General features: G+C 37.7%; 1 protein-coding gene across 2 annotated transcripts in view; it reads left to right on the top strand.

The window, feature by feature from the left end:
* Positions 1-421: 421 nt before the first annotated feature.
* Positions 422-20,402, top strand: part of SLC1A2 (solute carrier family 1 member 2) — a 162,160-nt gene continuing 142,179 nt past the window's right edge. Inside the window, exon 1 of one of the 2 annotated variants that reach the window (XM_051967009.1) lies at positions 422-590. The gene's annotated coding sequence lies outside the window, so the exon portion shown is untranslated. Of the gene's footprint in view, positions 742-20,402 lie in introns of both variants that reach the window. The other variant, XM_051967008.1, reaches the window with a different exon arrangement.

Below are 20,402 nucleotides of genomic sequence, written 5' to 3'. Positions count from 1 at the left end.
CGGGCTATGGGACACGGGGTGTGTGCAGGTCTTCTTCGAGACCTCTTCTCCTGACTCCCCGAAAGGACCTAGGGGGAGGGTCGCGAGAGCTGGAGCAGGGAACAATAGAGATCCCATTTATTCACCTGGGAATTGGCCGGGGGTCACGGCTAAGGAGTCCTGAGCTGGAGCTTTATTTCTTTCTTCATTGTGAGAGGCTGGGGGTAGAGAGCCGGGGGGTAGCAAAGAAGATGGGGGCGTAGCTGGACTTGCGGGAGGGGGGATTTAAAGGAGTAACGACAGGCAGCGCCGCCGGTGATGTCAGCCCTTGACTAAAATAGAGAGGGATAGACTGCAAATCCACGGCTCCGAGGGCTAAAACCTTCCAATCCAGCCTCAGCCAACACCATGTCAGTGTGAAGTCAGCCCCCCTCCCCCACTTCCCCGGCGCACACAACAGACACCCACACACCCGCTTGCCACCCCACCCCCTTGCCAGCAGCAGCGGCAGCATCACCACCGCCAGCAGCAGCGGCAGCGGCAGCAGCACGAGCGGCGGCGGCGGCGGCGGCAGCGGCAGCAGCCCTCCCTCCGGGGGAGAGAAATCCCAGGTAGCGGAGCCTGAGCTCTCCCGGCGCCCCGGAGCTCCCCGCAGGAAACCCCAGGCAGAAGTCCAGCCTCGCCGGGCTACCTCTGTGGCTGGTGCTGAAGCCTCCGGGAGGCGGGGCTGGTTCGGAGCGTCCGCGAGAGTCCGGAATCCAGGTTCGCGAGCGTGGCCGCGGCTTCCAGCCCCGGGGAACCTTATGCTGCTCTTTAGACACTAAGGGGCTTATCCAGAAGGGGGGAGGCCGGGGACAGAGAGAAAGAAAGGGGGGAGGGAGGGAAGAAGAATCCTTTCTAAGCAAGCGCGCGCGCGCACACACACACACACACACACACACAGTGCCCTTTGGATTCTTCCGAAGAGGAAGGGGGAATTCCCAAGACCATGGCTTCTACAGAAGGGTGAGGGGGAATTTTCTCTTTACCTTGGGGGTCTGGGGGAGTGGGGGCTGAAGGGCAGAAGAGGGAGGTGGTAAGGGGAGGATTTTGAGGAGGGTTGCTGTCTGGCTTTCCTATTTCTCTCCCGTGGATCCCTCCGTTAGAATACTCGGAAAGTGGGTGCAGGTCTCCAAGGAGCTTGAATTGATCTGTGGGTCAAAGTCGGGGGGAGGGGAGAAGCAAGATTTTCCAAGGGATTAATTTTCTTTAAGTGAGCTTTCCTAGTTATTCCGATACTGTCAAATGCTGGAAAAGTAGGTGCTTCTCCTCAAGGGAAAACTAGTTGGGGGATTGAGGGAATGGAGGAAGAAAGTCCCTGAAAGTTACTTTGGGAATAAAAGAAAAGTCTCGGGGAGGTTGGAAAAGGCAGTTGGAGAGGCGCGCCTTGGAGCAGGGAGAAGGCAGCAGGTGCAAGATAAAATGAACTAGCTAGGTCTGAGGATGAGGATGGAGAGCCGGGGAAGAGGATGAAGAAGAAGCAGGAAGAGAGCAATGTTCACTGGACTGCCCAGCTGCGTAACATGTTAGGCTGCGGTCGAGGAAATTTGTCTGATGGAGGAGGGCTGGTGGGAAGGAGGAAAAGAAATCCTGGAGGGTTGAAGAAGGTCTCTCCCTCCTCTCATTAACCCTCTTCTGAGGCAGGTAGTGTTAGACTGCGCCTGGGTGAGTTGACTGGGTTTGGACCATAGGACGATCGACTCCAGGAGTCTACATTAGGGAGCTAGGTTTCTTGTTCCTGAGGACCTTTTTAGAAGAAGGAGGATTTGGGTTGTCGAGCCAAGGTGGTGCTGGGTTCCTCATCCCACCTCTTCCCGTGAAGGACATTTTGCTCCAGCCAGTGCTCTACCTTTGCTTTCAATTCTCTCTGAGCCCAGAAGAGAGATCCAGAAGTTCAGCACCTGATGTTCTTGGCCAGAGCATCTCAGGAACAGCTTTTCAGGCTCCTTTCCCTCCTGGCAGTTGGGGCGGAGGGAGAGCAGCAAAAGATGAAGTGTTAGCCTGTTTTGTGGCTGGGATCTCCCCCTTTCCCGCCCCCCTCCAAGACACCTTGTAATGTCATTAACTAAATAGAAACATATAAATCAGCCTTCCACTACTGCTTGAAGAAATAGCAGGTTTTTTTTCTTTAAAAAAATTTTAATGTTAGCTTTTTATTTTCAAAATACATGCAAAGATAGTTTTAAACATTCATCCTTGCAAAATCTTATGTTCCAAAATATTCTCCCTCCCCTTCCCGCCTTAGACAGAAAATAATCGAATATAGGTTAGACATGTGCAATTCTTCTAAACATAAGAAATAACAGTTTTGACCCTCTTCACTAGGCATGGATGAAAATAAATCTCATTAATCTGCAGCATCCTAGAGTTTTCCAAGGTTCTGCCTTACAAATTTATAAGGCTCTCCTTTTTGAGCCAGAGCATCCAGGAAAATATGAAGGAGAAATCATTATGTAAAGTCTATAGGTAAATAAAAAATAAATACCATGAGGATCTTCTTCTGGGTATACTACATTCCTCAGGTTTCTATCATGAATTTTTTTACATCCACAAACGTTTATTATGAAGGTTTTCTGTGCCCATCACTGTGTTAAACTATAGGAATACCCATAAAAGTAAAAATCCCAGGTCTTAGCCAGAATTCTGAGTATTTCTCTGTTGGGAATTCTGATGAAGAAATTTAAGTTATTAAAGCTGATCCTCAGTCATTCTGTAATCAAGTGCCTGAGAAACAGAGAAATTAAACAATTTTCCCAGGGCCACACAGTTAATAGGTGCCAAAGGTTAGGTCTCTCTAACTCTAAGGCCAGCACTCTAGTAACAATGCCAAGCTGCCTGCCTCTTGTGTACTGGTACTTCTCAGAAAAGGTCCTGGGATCTGAGATCTGTAGAGATTTCTCAGCCTTTTTTTGCAATAGGTTCAGTCGTTTCAATCTTTTGGAAAATAATTTATTAGTAAAGCTCTTCCTCCTTCCTCCAAGCAACCAGGAAGATATACACCTATACACTGAAGGTAATATAGGAGAACCTCCCATTAGCTATAACCAGGAAGTTTTTGGCAACTTCCCAGCTTCTTATAATTTCATGAGATGTTATTGACAGATTATTGAACCTTCCCCCACCAATGAAAAAATAGCTCATTCCAGCTATTGGAATAAGCCCCACAGTGATCTGTTTAGCCCTTTCTTAAGTCCATTAACACAAAAAAGCCTTCCTCTTAACAATTATGAACACAGAATAGCTTGGCTTCAAGATATTCCCAAACTTGAATTCTAGTTGTCTTTAAAAAAAAAAAAAAAAAAAAAAAAAACTTGGAAAAAATCTGTGAAACTTGATGAATGATTGAATTTCAGATATTGAGCATTCTGAAAGTAGGACTCATGTTAGTTTCAAGAGTTTTAAGGTTGCAAAATCCCTTACACCATGATCTTCACTAAGGACCCTGAGAAGTAGATGCTTTTATTTTGCCCATTTTCCAGATGAAGAAATCAAGACTCAGAAAGTTGAAAAGATCTGCCTGGGGCACACTCTTGGGAAGCATCCGAAGTAGAATTCAAACCCAAGTCTTTTTGAAACTAAAGGGATTGCTCTATTTCCTATAGTTGTTCAGTCATTTTTTCTTTCCTATCTGACTCTTCATAACTTGATTTATGGTTTTCTTGGCAAAGACATTGGAATGGTTTGCCATTTCCTTCTCTTGCTCATAGAATGTCTGTAATCCCTTTCAGTCTTAAATTGCTTTATAGTTGTCTAAAAAATAGGAGATAATGTTATCAAATTACTGAATGTAATTGTGTGTGTGTGTGTATGTGTTTAATCTGTTATACTCAGAGAGAAGAAGAGGAGATCCAGATCCCTTTCATTGATATAGTGAATTCCTAGTGTGGAAATTTCCTCCACTAATGCAAATCATCTAGTCATCCATAACAATCTTAAGGAAATGTGTGTGTGTGTGTGTGTGTGTGTGTGTGTGTACAGGTGTGTAGGTGAGTGTGTGTGTGTGTGTGAAAGAGACAGAGACAGAGACAGAGACAGAGACAGAAACAGATAGAGGTTGAGGAAGATTGAGAGATTAAGTGATTTGTCAAGGGCCAAATAACCAGTTTGTGGCAGAGGCGAGACTTGGGTCTACTTTCTGGTTCTGATTCTTTGATCCATTAGTCAATAAATCAATAAACATTTATTAAATATACCTGCAATGTACTAGGCACTGTGATAAGCACTGGTAATTCAAAAAAAGGCAAAAGACGACCCTGCTCTAGAAAAGCCCATAACCTAATGGGTAAGACATCATGCAAGTAAGCATGCAAACAAATTATATGCAGAATGAATTGGAAATAATTAACAGTAAACCAAAGTATAACTAAAACACTGATCTGTCTCCTCTGAGGAGAATGATTTTAAGAGATACAACAAAATCAATAAATTAATGATAAGAAGATGATTATCACACCCCAAAAGGGGTCACACATGATTATTGAGGACAGGGAGGCTAAAACATTGGTGGTGAAGTCAGAAGATGTGAGTTCAAGTTTTTGGTTTTGAGAATTGCTGTAGATGGATGGATAGATGGATGAATAGATGGATGGGTGGATAAATGAGTGGGTAGATGACTATAGACAAGTTGCTGGATTTCTCTGTCTCTTATCAACAGTAGCAACATAGTGATGGATTAGGTCAGAAAGCCCTGAATTTCAATGCTGCTTCTGATTCTAGTGATGTGACCATACACGCAGATCATTTTATATATCTTCCAAGGTTATTCTGAGGTTCAAATGCAACAAGATATGTGTTTTCTGTCTAAATAGCTGGCCTTGGATTCAGAAAGTACTGTGTTCAAGTCTTACCACTGATGCAGATTAATGATGTTATTTTGAGCAAGTCATTTACCTTTATGCTAGCTTAAATAACTGTAAGTCTGTGAGATGCTGCGTTGATACAGGGAGTTTCCTCATCAGAATTTCCCCTTCTAAAAAAATCATGTCTCACCTAAAATTTCAAAACAATATGTAAAAATGAATGAATGTTATTAGCTATAAAAAGGATATCATAAACCTCATCCTCACATCATGGATCCTTTGTGAGAAGATATTAAATATTTCTAAATATTAAGGTATTATACAATATTCTAAATATCAAAGCATTATACAAGTGTCACATCCCAGTTTCATAGATTTAGAGATGTCAGAGACCATCTACTTAAACTCATTTTGCAATTAGGAAAACTGAGGATTACAGATGTTAAATACCTCCTTCCTCTCCACACACAGAGAAATATCAGTATCAGAGCTGGGATTTAATCTCAAGTCTTCTGTTTCCAGATATCGGGATCTTTCCAAGCCAAGTTAAGTCAACAATCAAATGTGTACTGTGTGCCGAGGATACAAAAAAGACCATACCTTCTCCCCCAAAACCCCAAGCCAAAAACACAGTCTGTGCTCCCGAGGAGTTCCCAAGTTTGCTGGGAATCAAAATACCAGTAGAGTTAGTATTGATATTATTCATAAACACTTCCATAGTGAGTTACCCTTGGAATGAATGGAAGTCCTAGACCTATGAAGATAAGATACTCCCTTCTTCCTTCCTTCCTTCCTTCCTTCCTTCCTTCCTTCCTTCCTTCCGTCCTTCCTTCCTTCCTTCCTTCCTTCCTTCCTTCCTTCCTTCCTTCTTTTCTTCTTTCTTTCCCTCATTCAACAAATATTAACTGATTCCCTACATTGTCTAAGATCTTCAAGTCAGGCTCTGTGGGAGAGAAGCAGATAGGACTGCCCTTCCCTTCAGGGAGATAGCAGCTATAGAAAACCCCTGTAGAATTGCTAGTATTGAAGGACAGGTTTTTTTCATCCATATCCTTGTTGCATAGTGCCTATGACAGTGCTCTGGATGTACCAAATGTTGGCTGATTTCACAAAAGGGAAGTGAGTTGACAAGAAGATTAGGGATTACACTTCAGAAACATTAAGCTATCTGATCTGGGCTTATCACCGTGCCTGACACATAGTAGGTACTTAATAAATGTTTATCTACTTAATCTCCTAGAGACTTTTTTTAAATCTGTAAAGTAGAATTAATAAAATCTGTGGTACTTATGTCACAGGATTATTATGAAGATTGAATAAGAGAAAAATTTATAAAATGATTTATAAACTTCAAGTATCATGTAAATGCCAGCAGGTTCAAACTTTTAGAGCTAGAAGAGAAATGGAAGTCACTGAATTCAGTCCTTCTAAATCTATCAAGATGAATGACTTGCCCAGGGTCATATAGCTAGTGTCTGTGATAGGATTTGAATCCAGACCTTCCTGATTCCAAGCCTAGTGTTCTGTCCATTATTTATCTAAATTCTGTTTTGATTTTCTCCTCTCTTCCTCTTGACAGCTCTAAGTCCTTGGAATGAACGAATTAAAGAAATATCTAAAAATATCACCCCCATTTGTTTTTTGTTTTTTTTTTGGCAAAGACCACTGGAGTGTTTTTTCATTTTCTTCTTAAGATCATTTTATAAATGAAGAAAATGAGGTAGATAGGGTGGAATGACTTGCCAGGGTCACATAACTAGTTGTAGTCTGAGGCTGGATTTGAATTCAAGAAGAATCTTCCTGCCACATAATTTCTTTTGCCACACAACTCCAGCTATTATTCTCATTCTACTTATTAATATCACTCTACCTTATATCCTTTGGGCAGAAACTCGGAGAAGGAGATGTATCTGGTCAAATATTCAATTTAAAATTAAATTGAGAACTGAACACAATCTATCCTTTTTAATTATTCAGAAAGTACTTCAGCCTTTTCAACATCTCAGGAACATCTTTCTAAGCACAAGGTATCTTTGGATAGAATTGTAAATGGGTGATGCATCCCACTGAAATGACTGGAAATTATTATTATTGCTGTTGTTGGGAGGGGGAAGGGAGAAAACCAGGGTCCTGAATAAAAATGGCACATATGGATCTGTGATTAGATGCAGCTAGGTGGCGTCATAGAGCATAGAGCGCTGGGTCCAGCCAGTGAGACCAAAGCTCAAACCGAAATGAAAGAAATTTTAGTTTTCCAATTTACTCATTTAACATATGGAGAAACTGAGGCACAGAGCTAAATGTAATACCTAAAGCATAATTCATGTTTAGTCTTTCTGACACGAAGTCCAGCACTTTAACCTCTACACTGCAGCAAATTCACTAGACTTTTCTCTTTGTGCTAAGAATTCAGAATAGACAAGAAATGGTATTTTGGTTATTTGAGCTTTGGGGTAGATTGGATTCCAGATAAATAGGAGTTTGCTATAATCAGGATCACACAATGTCGACATGTATAGGAAGGAATGCTCTCCTCCTGCCCCCACTCCTGAAATCTTGCAAAACTCTGGCTACCCCCGTAGTTTCATCTTTCCTTCCCTGGGTCCCCTGATATATCTAGAATTACAGAGACAGCTTTTACGGCTCTGGCTCAAATTAGAAGTAGTTGATGGAAGAAAGGTTAGCATCAGCTATTGACTTTGGCTCAGTAGCATCTGGAAGTCTCATTGAAATAGACAACAGGAGAAAAATCTTCTACTGGGGGAGAGGGGCTGCTCCAGTGATCCATGGCTCTTGGAGATCCCAGCCTGTCTGTCTGCTCTCAGGTTCTCAGGAATGGAAAATAGACACTAGGGAGAGCTGCTGGTGCATAGGGTTTTGATATAGCTTCTACGGGAGTCCCAAACACAAAGTAGACACTGGACAAATGTGGATGGTATGCTCAACAGAGTTGAAGTTTCTTCTTATGCCTTGGAATAATCTTACTGTGAGTCCCTTGAGGGCAAGAGATCTATTTTTGTCTCCTTTTATATCACCAGTAGTTAGCACAGTAAGCAACACATAGTAGGAGGCTTAGTGATTGTTGATCAATTGATTGGGATAGAGCTTTAGATGCCTTAGTATTCCATTGAAGAGATATTTGCATATTGCTTATAACTTGTTTCTCCAGATTTTTCATTTAGAATCTTTTCTGTTGATTTAAAAACTGAAGTTATTTAAAATAGGAACATACAAGTCATTTTAGATTTACTCTTTAAAAATCCTTTATGTTACCTGTGAAATATAGGGTGTCCTAAAAATCTTAGTTCAGTTTTTAGCCAAATTAGTATGCTATTAGACTTTGAGGACATCCAGTATAACAACATCATCAACAACAAAATGTTTGTTTTATTAATGAGAAAAGATGGAGTTTAGATAAAGCTGAACTTTTTTAAAAATTATTAATGTCCTTCACTTTTTGTAGCACAATCAATTTCTCATATACTTTTGGCCTACTACACCTCCAAACTTTCCTTATGACAAAGAAAAACAGCTCAACAAAATGATGCAACGTTCCATACCTAGAGTATTCCCATTCCAAATCAAGGAGAGAAATGTGCTTCACTATCAGTTTTGGGGCAACTGGTACTAGGCCAGAAGGCAGGAAGTTTCACTTACCAGAGTTCAAATCTGTCCTCAAATATTTATTAGCCATGTGATCCTGGACAAGTCATTTCACTGTTTCCCTTAATTTCCTAATCAGTAAAATGAGCTGCAGAAGGAAATGGCAAACTACTTTAATGTCTCTGCCAAGGAAAACCCAAATAGGGTCATGAAGTGTTGGACACAGATTAAAGGGCCAAACAGCAACAAGAGACCAAAATTGTTTGCTATATGTCATTAAGAGTTAGCTGCTTTTTTTGAGAGTCCTTTTTACTTATCTTATTAGTAAATGGAAATTTTAGGTCGCCAAAATTTGGACAAGAATAAGCTTTCTACTCTCAGAGACTTAACAGTCTAACATAGGAAATGATACACCAGCTCAGACTGCTATAAATAATATTTGAAAGCTTTTGTTATTATTTGGGAAAAAAAAAACAACTTCTAATTCACACTGACTTCCAGATTATACACAAATCATTTATCCTATCTGGGCCCACAGCATCTTTCCAGGATGGAAGTTCTCCCCATCAGTGAAATCATAGGTCTGATCAAAAGAAAGAAAGAAAGAAGGAAGGAAAAGTAAGAATATAGAATACAAATTAATTTTGGGAAATTATATAAATATAATTGAAATAAACAAATGTATATAATGTTTATGAAATATATTTTTAAAGATTATATATAATGGAAGAGCAATTTTTTAAAATGCATATTACTTTCTCTCTATATATATGTTATATGTTATATATGTTAGTTTGTATGCATATATACATATAAACACACCCATAAGATATTCCAAAAGTCTTAGTGCAGTTTTAACCTATTAAACTCTACAACTTCACTAACCATATCTATATTTTTTATTGATCACTGACATCGCTTAGCTGTAGCTACTATATCCTTCAAAAGGAGGCTTGATAACTACTAGATCAGAAAAGTCATCCTATGAATGTAAACTTTATTTGCAAGATAAACACGTAAGCCTAGGATTTCTGTCCCTTTTGTCATAAACCTTATTCATTTTCAATACCTAAGCCTTTTATACTTTAGCTCAGTGCAAGTCAATATTCTTTCTTTGGGTTCAGCTTTGGGTATGTCACATAACTCTGACTAAAGGGGAAGTGATTGAAAACTGACAGATTCAATCAGTCAATCTGTTGTTTTGTATGTATTTACTGACCTATTTCAACTTAATGGATTGAATCAACTATTTATTTTGCTTTCCTGCAGACCAAAATGATGTTTTGTTTTGTTTTTAAACCTAATCCTAGAAATAAATCATTTGAAATTCCCTGTAATAAGAACTAGCAGCTAGTCCACTTTCAGAGATAAAATCTAGTTTTGTCTTTCTTTCAGTGACTACCCAGGTGCTTATGTGTATTCCTTCCTCTTCCAACGATCATGTCTATATTAATTTGTTTCCTTCAGGAGAATGGAAGCTCCTTACAGATATAGACTGCGTTTTTGTTTTGTCTTTGTAATTTGTCTTCAAATTTTAGCCCAGTACCCTGGACATAATCAATGTACTTTTTACAAGGTTTGAATTTATAAGCTTGCGTATACGTGCATTCTCCTTAATGTCTGAAACACTTTAATGAGAGGACAGGGAATGATGTTTCAATGATAGGTTTTCCAAGGCCCTCTGTCTGATGTGTTTGTTATTTATTGGGCTGCTGTGTTTGATTTTTCCCCTCTCCTCCTCTTGACAGCTCTAAATCCTTGGAATGAATGAATTAAAGAAGTGTCTAAAAATATCACGTGGCTTTTATCTCAGCTCACTCTGTCATTGATCAGGGGCAGACAGGATGCCTGTCAGTATCCAAGGACCAGCATTTCATTAACAACCTGCCCAGTTGGCGATAACAATACCTGTAGAACTAACCTCATGAGATTGTTGAGACGAGCAAATGGAACAGCACATTTAAAGAACCTTATAAATCTCAAAGCACCAGATGTCCCAGGTCATCTTCCTCAGTGGTGTTGTTGACATTGAGCTAACTTATGTATAATAATGGCTATTTTCCTGTGGAATTTTTCCTCTTGTATCCTTTCTGTTGTTGAAAATAATAAAGATAATTATTCTGATGAAGCAATATAACAGTAAGGAGTCCCTTTAAAAAAAAAAAAGAGAGTCCAAAATACAAACTTAAAATTCACAAGAGGGATACAAGGTGAGACAGTGGATAGAATTATGGACTTGGAGTCAGGAAGAACAGAGTACAAATCCAGTCTCAGACACTATGTGACTCTGGGCAAGTCACTTAACTCTGTTTGCCTCAGTGTTCTCATCTGTAAAATTGAGCTGGAGCAGGGAAAGGCAAGCCACTCCAGTATCTCTGTCAAGAAAACCTCAAATTGGGTCATAAAAAGTCAGGCATGAATGAAATGAATAACAACAGTAATGACGCCTAATTTGGATTGAAGTAATGATTTCACAGTACCATGTGAACCAAATAAACAGAAAAGTGCTGATTTTGACAACTGATAACCCAAGTGGTTTCAGAGAAACACAACTCCTTTTCTCTGAGCTGGCTTTCTTCAGTTGTTCTAGAGCAGAGAATGAACATTTAATTGTAGGGTCAACTGATAGGTGAACCTTCTGTCTTATTTCATAAGCTTCTAAATCATCTCTATTTCCCTTAGTCACCAGGTAACTCCAATACAGCTACATTCCCAGCCCTAAACCCTCCCTTTACTGTACTCACTTTTGTGTTGCCTCCCACTATTAGAATGTAAGCTTCTTAAGGGCAGGGAAAGTTTTATTTAATTTGTAATCTTGGATCAAAGTCAGTACTAAATAAATGCTCTCTTTGTCTATCTGTATCAGATCTAGCATAAAGAACACAGTTATTTTCTAATTTTAGATGCTGGGTCTTGTCAATGGCTTAGTTGAGTGATTTATTTTATTCCCCTCACTTTTCCCATCTGTCCCATCTCAGTGATCTCTAAGGTTTCAACTTATCCTGATCATTTGATCCAAAGTTACGGTTTCATAAACTTGGGAAGGGAAGTCTGTTTTATGCTAATTTATGAAAAGATCTTGCTTAAAATGGGATATATAGCATATTCATTGTTAGATTTCAGAAGAGGAAGAGTTGGTTTAAATCTTGGATCGGATGCTTCCTAGTGTCCTTTGTGACATTGACTTCTTGCTCACTCAGTGTTTCTGGTAATTCCCTAGGAATTCTCTAGTAAGTCATTTTTTTGACTATCATTCTCACACTGAGAGTTCTTCATTCTTCCCATTGAAATGTATGTAAAGATGAGCTTTTTAAATCTTTATCCTGATCCCTCAACAGAATTTTATCCCTAACACAACCTTGAAAATGAATAATTGAAAATTTATGATATATATAATATATATTATAGAATGTAATAATAAAAGCTTACTGCATACTATGTCAAGTCCTGGAGATAAAAATATAAGAGTAATGACAAGCTCTGCTCTCAATAAGCCTATAGTCTAAAAGAATATATATTCTAAAATATAGATAATATATATAAAATATAATATGAATCTATATTCTAAAAGAATATAATATGTTGTCTTTAAAAGAAACAACATACGGAAAGGAGTGGTATCTAGGGAGGTGTAATTTAATCCTTAAACTGAGCCATGGGGGATTATGACACAGTCCTTCCAGAGCTAAAGTGTCCAGAAATAATAATGATAAAAGCTAACATTTATACAGCTTAAGATATACAAATCAATTTATATGTATTACATCACTTGACATAAAGTAGATGCAGTTGTCATTCCTATTTTACAATTGAAGAAATAGAGGCTAAAAGAGATTAAATTATTTGCCAGGATCACATAGCTAATAAGTCACTATGATGAAATTTGAACTCAGATCTGCCTAAATTCATGTCCAATGCTTAGGTCATTATTTCATTATTTAGTATCTTATTTCTTACCTTTATATCTTCATTATGTATTTATTTTAAAATTTATCTCTATGTGTAATAGAATAGAATTCATAAAAGAGAATTCTTTCCTAAAGCTACTTAATTAATTAACTAGCAATTCTCTAGTTAGTCTGAGAAGTTAGAACTCACGTTACCAAATGAACCTCAAGTTTTGGACCTGAATTTTGGAATAGATTCCTTATTTGATGGCGGGTCCAAAGGATCCAATGTTCTTAATTCACATATCTGAACAACCAACTGTCTCTTGAGCCCTAGCTTTTATTCTTGAATATCTAAATTGTGAACAGTTTTATACTTGAATGTAGTGCATTTTCCTAAAACAACTACTCTTCTTTTCCTTCCCAAAAGAAGGACAAGAGAGGGGAAAAGTTGACAATATTTGAACAATTAATAGAAACTGATGATGACCTCAATGAATAATCTTAATAGGAAATTTTGAAATAGGACTATTAATTTGCAGAAAGAAATTTTGTCTTTTTCCCAACAGGTGGCAGTAAATGTTAACTTTTTTCCTACTCTGATCAGTGCCCTGACTGTGGGGAGAACAAGGACCTTTGTAAATTCCCAAGAAAACCCACTACAGTCCCTGGGTGGTCCACTTTCATTCTGGCCTTTGTTTCTAACTTTAAACATTCTGAATATCAGTGGACCATCGCTTAGTCTTATGATTAAGAGTTTAAGAACATACATGCATGATAATATTTGATAGAACATGACAATGTGAATTTTAAATCTTTTTTCTGATACTTTCTAATTGTTAACTATTGGGCAAATCACTTCTCTGACCCCCAGTTTCTCCATCTGTAAAATGAGAATTAGAATATCCACAATCCTTTCATAACCCTTTCAAAGCTGATATATGATTCAAATAAGATAAAGTACTTTGCAAACATTAAATATTCTTTGAATTCCAGTAATTGTTATTAGTGTTATTACTTTTAGTACTACGATGTTTTATATTCTATTCTATGAATTTTGCAATTCTTTCATATGTACTTAATATCTCTCAAGCTGCACTTTGAACATCTATCCTTTTAGGGTACTCTATTTCAGGCAAAGAAACTAGTTTTGATTCAAACTATTTGAATTTTCTTGAGATTCAGAGAATGAAAGGTCCATGAAAGCCATTTGTTCAATCTCTTTCTCAGATTCACTGAAGCTAAATGACTTACCTCTAGTAAGTAACACAGCTAATAAGTCTCTGAGACGAGATTTGAATTCAACTCTTGCTGATTCCATGCCCAACATTCTACTCCAACTACTCTGACACTAGCTGCCTATGAAAGAGCAGAACGTTCTGGAAGTTGAGAATTTTCCAATAGAGTTAGAACATAGTGTGCATGGAAGGTAATGTTGCTTTCAAAGGATCCAAAACCTAAAGAGAAAACTAGAAAGGAAAGATGGTAGCAGGTCATAGAAGACTGAGGATGACAAGCTAAGGCGACAATGGGGAGGTGATAATGAATTTTTGTTCAGAAGATATTATTCTTCTGTGTGTGCAGGAAAGATTTCTCTGGCAGCAATACAGAAGATGGACAGGAGAGGTGATGACATTTAAAGGAGATATAGCAATGTTCTGGGCATCTGGAGGGATGGATGTGAACAAATGTGGAGACCTTGATATTATGGATCTTAGAGGTGACTAGTCCAAGATCTTGAAAGTAAGACATGTCAAAGACAAGATTTGAATCCAAGCCAATTTACCCTTTGCTACATCAGGCTGTCTTTCATAATATTTAAGTGTTTTATATTTGGACGGGAAGGATATTCTGAGGAATGGGACTGGTGAGAAGGAGGAATCTGGAGAGAGACGAGTAGATTGAAGGCTTGGAAGTACTGATATGAAAGACCACCCAAGATTTCCATTACTACTAGGGACAGAAAAAGGAAGTCTAACTGGGCTTTTCTGTCATGTGCTAGTTAGGGACTATTCCAAAAAAGAGGATCAGAGCAATAGCTCATAGACACTTTAATATGGACAACTAAGTAGTACAACCGCTAAAGTACTGGTTTTGGAATCAGGAAGACTCATTGTTGTGCATTCAAATCTGGTGTCAGACATTTGCTAGTGCTGTGACCTTGAGCAAATCTTTTAAATCCTATTTGCCTCAGTTTCCTCATCTATAAAATGAGCTGGCCAAGGGAATGGCAAAGCCAAGAAAACTCCAAAATAAGGTCACAAAGAGTAAGACACAGCTAAAACCAATCCACAACAACAACAAAAGCTTCAGTATGATGTCTTCCATAATGCAAAGTTAAGAATTACTAGATAAAACAGTGTATGGGATTTGGAGTCAAGAGAAGGGTTAAAATCCTACTTATGGCTGTGTGACCTTGGACCAACCATTTATTTTCTCTGAAGCCTGGAGACTTATCTATTAGTTTATCTACTAAATCTTAGATCACATTGTAATCTCTGTTGGAGCAGGACTCAAGTAAATCCTCTTGGTAGTCAGAAGGAGCAAGAAAGGATCAAAGTTGAAACTGAATCATTGTTTGATCTTCTCTCCCACTAAAAGTTTGAAACTGGTAGGTGCTGAAGCAAATGCTGAGGTTCCCCTAGTCCTCGCTTTGAGGCTCCACTTGGTGACCTTGTTAAGCACTGCTGATTTATTGGTTCTACTGTTTCTACAAGCTAAACATTTTATCAATGGGGGCCACATTTCTCAGGTGTGCAAATATTAACATATATTCAAACATGAAAGAGCACCTTTTAGGCAGTGAAGAGTCTGCCTCGTATACCTGTAATTCAATTCTTCTTCCTCCTGTCTCAGATCTGACAACTCTATTTTCCTGTATGTTAGACATTCAGTGTCAGAGATCCATCTAGGTACCTGGTAGCTTAGTACCACTAGTCCCCTTTTAGAGAAATGAAAGGCAAAAATAAGTTGACCAACAAATCTTTGAAAGTTTTCTTTCTTTCCCTTCTCAGAAGAGTTTAAAGATTGCCAAACTTAAAGATTTGAGGATTCATTAGGAACTGGCGTCTTTCTCCCGGTTAATTGTGAGTTCTGATATTTTCCCTTGTTAACTGTTAAAATCCCTTTTTCTTTGCTAAAAACAAAACAAAACAAAACAAAAACAAAAAATTCGACATGGATTTAGCTCGCTGTTAGTATAATAAAATCTTTTCCTCTTGGGGAAAAAATTGCCCTACTGTTGAAAATAAGTACAATAGCTCTCTGCAAGAGTAAATACCAACTAGAGAAGGGTTTCTTGCATCCAATGTTGTAACTTACACTTGGAAGACAAGATTTGCTTGGAAAGGAAAGTGGGTGCCCTGGTGGTTAAAGGTCGCATTGTTCATAAAGGGGAATCAATGGAAATTAGTCAATCAACTACCTACTACTTATTTATTAATGATCTACTATGTGCTGCCGCCGCCACCGCTGCCATTGTTATTCTTTGTTTTGTTATCAAAAAGTATCATGACATCAGGGAAGAGATACCATGACATTAAAGTGAATTGGCTTTAAATGAGGGCGGGCTGTTCAAAGTCACCCACCTCGTTTTCTCCTCTGGAGCCATCTGGATCCAATAGCAAGATATAGAACAGGAACCCTGGAGATGGCCCTGGATACAGTGGAATCAGTCCTGTACTAATGTGAAGAACAAGAGAAAAGTTAATCAACAAGCATTTCTTAACAACCTATTATGTGCAAAGAAATTTGCTATTCTCTGGTCTGGAGGACAAAAATTGGAACAATCTTTGACCCCCAAGAGTCCTTTAATTTCAAATCAGAGCTTCCAAATTTTACACTTAGAAAAATGAACTTTAAAAAAAGTAATTGCTTTTACTGAATAGTCATGACAAGCTGACAGTCAAAACATGACTTAAAATCAATAAACAATCACCAAGTACATATTATGCATTTGAAAGGCAGTTACTGAAGATAATAAGAGTATCAGCTTTCAAATTAGACTTTAAGATTAGCAGTGTTTTATGTACAGTCTCATTTAATCTTCACAACAACTCTGTAAGGCATTATATACATTTGCTATTATCTGCATTTCATAAATTACAAAAATGAGGCTGAGAGTCTAAGTGACTTGCCCAGGATCATGTAACTAGGAAATGTCCAAGGCAAGATTTGTTTTTGAATTCCCAAGTCTCTCCCTTCCTCCCTTCCTGCCTTCCTCTCCCGCCCCCCCCCCCCCCTCCCCCCCCCCCCCCAGCTCCGGCCCCATTCCCTGCCCCAGTGAGAAGGCAAGCAACTTAATATAAGTTAGGGGTAGGGATAGGAAAAGGGTTATAAGACCCTCTTTTAAAAAAATAAACCTCAAGAAAAATCAAGAAAAGAAAAAAGAAAGAAAAATTTTAAAAAGAAAAATAAAACATTTCAATCTGTATTTAGACACTATCAATTCTTTCTCTGTATATGGAAAGCATTTTTCATCATAAATCCTTCAGAATTATCTCGGATCATAGTATTGTTGAGAATAGCTAAATCATTCATATTATTGCTGTTACTTTTCACACAGTATATGTCACTTTGTATCCACTCATGTAAGTCTTTCCAGATTTTTCCTGAGAAAATCCTGCTCATCATTTGTTATAGCATGATAATATTTCATCATGATCATATACCATGATTCTTTCAACCATTCCCCAATCAATGGGCTTCCTCCTCAATTTCCATTTCTTTGCCACAAGAAAAAAGCTGCTATAAATATTTAAGGTGTGGCTGTTCTTTTTATAAATTTGACTCACTTCTCTATATATTTGAGAAATGAGGCTTTTATCAAAGAAATTTGCTTCAACATTTTTAGTAACTATTTAATAGTAACTATTGCTAACTGTATTTCCCTATATTCTATTCCCCCTCCATTTATTCTATTTTGCAACCTCATTTCACTCTGTCCCTCCTCAAAAGTGTTTGGCTTTTGATCACCCACTCCTTAATGTTTCCTTACTTTGATCACTCTCCCCTCTTCTCTTATTTCCTTCCCTTCCTCTTTTCCATAGGGAATAGTAGATTTCTATATCCAATTGAGTATGTATGTTATTCCATATTTGAACTAATTCTGATGAGAGTAAGATTTGCTCACTCTCCCCTCTTCCCCTACACTGTAAAGTCTTTTTCTTTTTTCATGTGAGATAATTCACTCATTCTACCTCTCCTTTTCCCTTTCTTCCAATACATCCCTCCCTCATTTCTTGATTATATTTTTAAAATAACATCCTTTCATATTCCATTCATGCTCTTGTGTTCTTTATATATACTTCTCCTGAATGCTTTAATAATGAGAAAATTCTTGTCAATTTTAAGTATCATTTTCCCATGTAGAAATGTAAACAGTTTAAACATATTGAATCCCTTATGATTTCCTATTCCTGTATATCTTTTTGTGTTTCCTTTGAGTCTTGCATTTGAAAATCAAATTTTCTATTCAGTTCTGATCTTTTCATCAAGAATGCTTGAAAGTCCTCTATTTCATTGAACATCCATTATTTCTCCAGATGAATTATACTCAGTTTTGCTAGCTAGGTGATTTGCTAGATAGGATAAATCACAACTCCTTTGCCCTCTGGAATATCATATTCAAAGCTTCCCAAGTAAAAGCTAAATCTTGTGTTATCCTGACTGTGATTTCATGACACTTACATTGTTTCTTTCTGGATGCTTACAATATTTTCTCCTTATCCTGGGAGTTTTTGAATTTGGCTATAATATTTAGAGGAACTTTCATTGTAGCATCTCTTTCAGGAGGTGACTGGTGTATTTTTTCCATTTTCTGTTTTACCTTCTGATTCTAGACTATCAGGGCACTTTTAAAATAATTTCTTGAAAGATGATGTATAGGTTCCTTTTTAATCATAACTTTCAAGTAGTTCAATAATTTTTACATTTTAAATTATTTCTCCTGGATTCCAAGTAACTTGTTTTTCTTTTTTTTTTCTTTTTTTTAATAGTTTTTTATTTACAAGTTATATGTAACTTGTTTTTCAAATGAGATATTCCACGTTGTTTTCTTTTTTGTTTTTCTTTTAGTTTTGTTTTATTGTTTCTTACTTTCTCATAAAGTCATTAGCTTCCATTTGATCCATTCTAATTTTAAATAACGTTTTATTGATAGAACCCATACCAGGGTAATTTTTTACAGCATTATCCCTTGCATTCACTTCTGTTCCGATTTTTCCCCTTCCTCCCTCTACCCCCTCCCCCAGATGGCAAGCAGTCCTTTACATGTTGAATAGGTTACAGTATATCCTGGATACAATATATGTGTGCAGAACCGAACAGTTTTCTTGTTGCACAGGGAGAATTGAATTCAGAAGGTATAAATAACCCGGGAAGAAAAACAAAAATGAAAGCAGTTTATATTCATTTCCCAGTGTTGTTTCTTTGGGTGTAGCTGCTTCTATCCATCTTTGATCTATTGAAACTATCAATTCTAATTTTAAAGCATTTATTTTCTTCAGTGAGTTTTTGTACTTCCTTTCCCACTTGGTCAATTGTACTTTTTAAGGACTTTTTTCTTTAGTAAATCTTTGTGCAGTTTTTCCCACTTGACCAAATCTGCTTTTTTAAGGCATTCTTTTGGTCATTGGCTTTTGGTACCTCCACTTGGTGTAGTTTGTTTTTAAGATATTATTTTCTGAGTATTTTTTGCATCTCCTTTACCAGATATTGACTTGTATTTTTCATTATTTTCTTGCATCATTTTCACTTCTCTTCCCAATTTTTCCTCTACCTCTCTTACTTGAATTTCAAAATTCTTTTTTAGGTATTTCAAGATTTTAGACCAATTTATGTTTTTTCTTGTGGCTTTAACTTTGTTATCTTCTTGTGAGTGTTTTGACCTTCCTTATCACTATATTAGCTTTCTATGATTAGAATTTTTCCCTGTTGTTTGCTCATTTTCCCAGCCTTTTTCTTGACTTTTAACTCTGTTAAAGTTTACTATAAGTTTTCAGTTCTTCCATGATGGTATGATCTAAGAAGAGTTGTGTTTACAACTCTCCTGGCCTGTGCTCTGGTCTGAGTGACCATAAAAACTCTTTTCCACTCTGGAACTGTGATGAGGGTCCCTGCTCCACTGTTGCCACAAGTGCTGGTGTGCTAGTGCTCCTCCTCCCTGGGACTGCCCCTGGGACTGTGATCCAGATCTAAGCCCATACTTAGCAATAGAGTCTTACCTCAGTGATAGCAAAAAGACCCCTGTAATCTCCTTCCAACCAGTTGTTTGACCCCTTTTCTGGCTGTGGTCTGAGAATTCTGGAAACACCAACTGCTGCTACTGATTCAGTGTCTCCCAAGATCTCCTGGTTTGTTGGGGTCAGAGATGTGCTGGCCTGGCCTGTGTTACATTGTGTTTCACTCCCATTTGGATGCAACAGACCTTTCCTATAAACTTCCTAAGTTGTCTTTGGCTTGAAAATTATTTCATCCTATCCTTTTGTGACTTCGACTGAACAGAGTTCTTTTATGTTATTATTTTAAAGTGTCTAGAAGGGTTTAGGGAAGACCTCAGATGAGTTACTGCCTTTTCTTTGCCATTTTGGCTCTATCCTTCCACAAGGCAAAATTTTTACTAAGTACAATTCTCTATCCACTTGAGACACCTAGATGCAAGGACAAAAATAAAAAGTTATCTGTCCTTAAGGGACTTCAGTTCAATTGGAGGAAACACAAGCTCTCTAAATGGTCAACTTTTTACAATAGGTGGGAAAAATATTTAAATGTTTAGAATTCTGAAGAGCTGTTGCCCAGTCTTTTTTGTTGAATCCTCTTCAATGTCATTAATCAAGTATTTTTAAAGTATGAACTATGCGTTAGCCACTGAATTAGACCTGAGATTAAAGTTTAAAGTAGGAACTCTCCTAAACTTAAATTTTGATGGAGAAAACACTAATATGGAATAACTATAAAGAGAACCACACGAAGAAATACAAAGAAGTTAAATATAGGATAGTTTGGGAGGAGGGCACTAGCAGTTGTTCAGATCAGTAAAGGCTGTTTGTAGAAGAGAATGCTTGAGTCAGATTTTGAAGAAAGAGAATGATTCCAT

The sequence above is a fragment of the Antechinus flavipes genome, chromosome 6 (assembly GCF_016432865.1).
Source record: "Antechinus flavipes isolate AdamAnt ecotype Samford, QLD, Australia chromosome 6, AdamAnt_v2, whole genome shotgun sequence".
Lineage (NCBI taxonomy): Eukaryota > Metazoa > Chordata > Mammalia > Dasyuromorphia > Dasyuridae > Antechinus > Antechinus flavipes.
The sequence above is the reverse complement of the archived record's forward strand: the minus strand, read 5'-3'. Positions and strand labels throughout refer to the sequence as shown.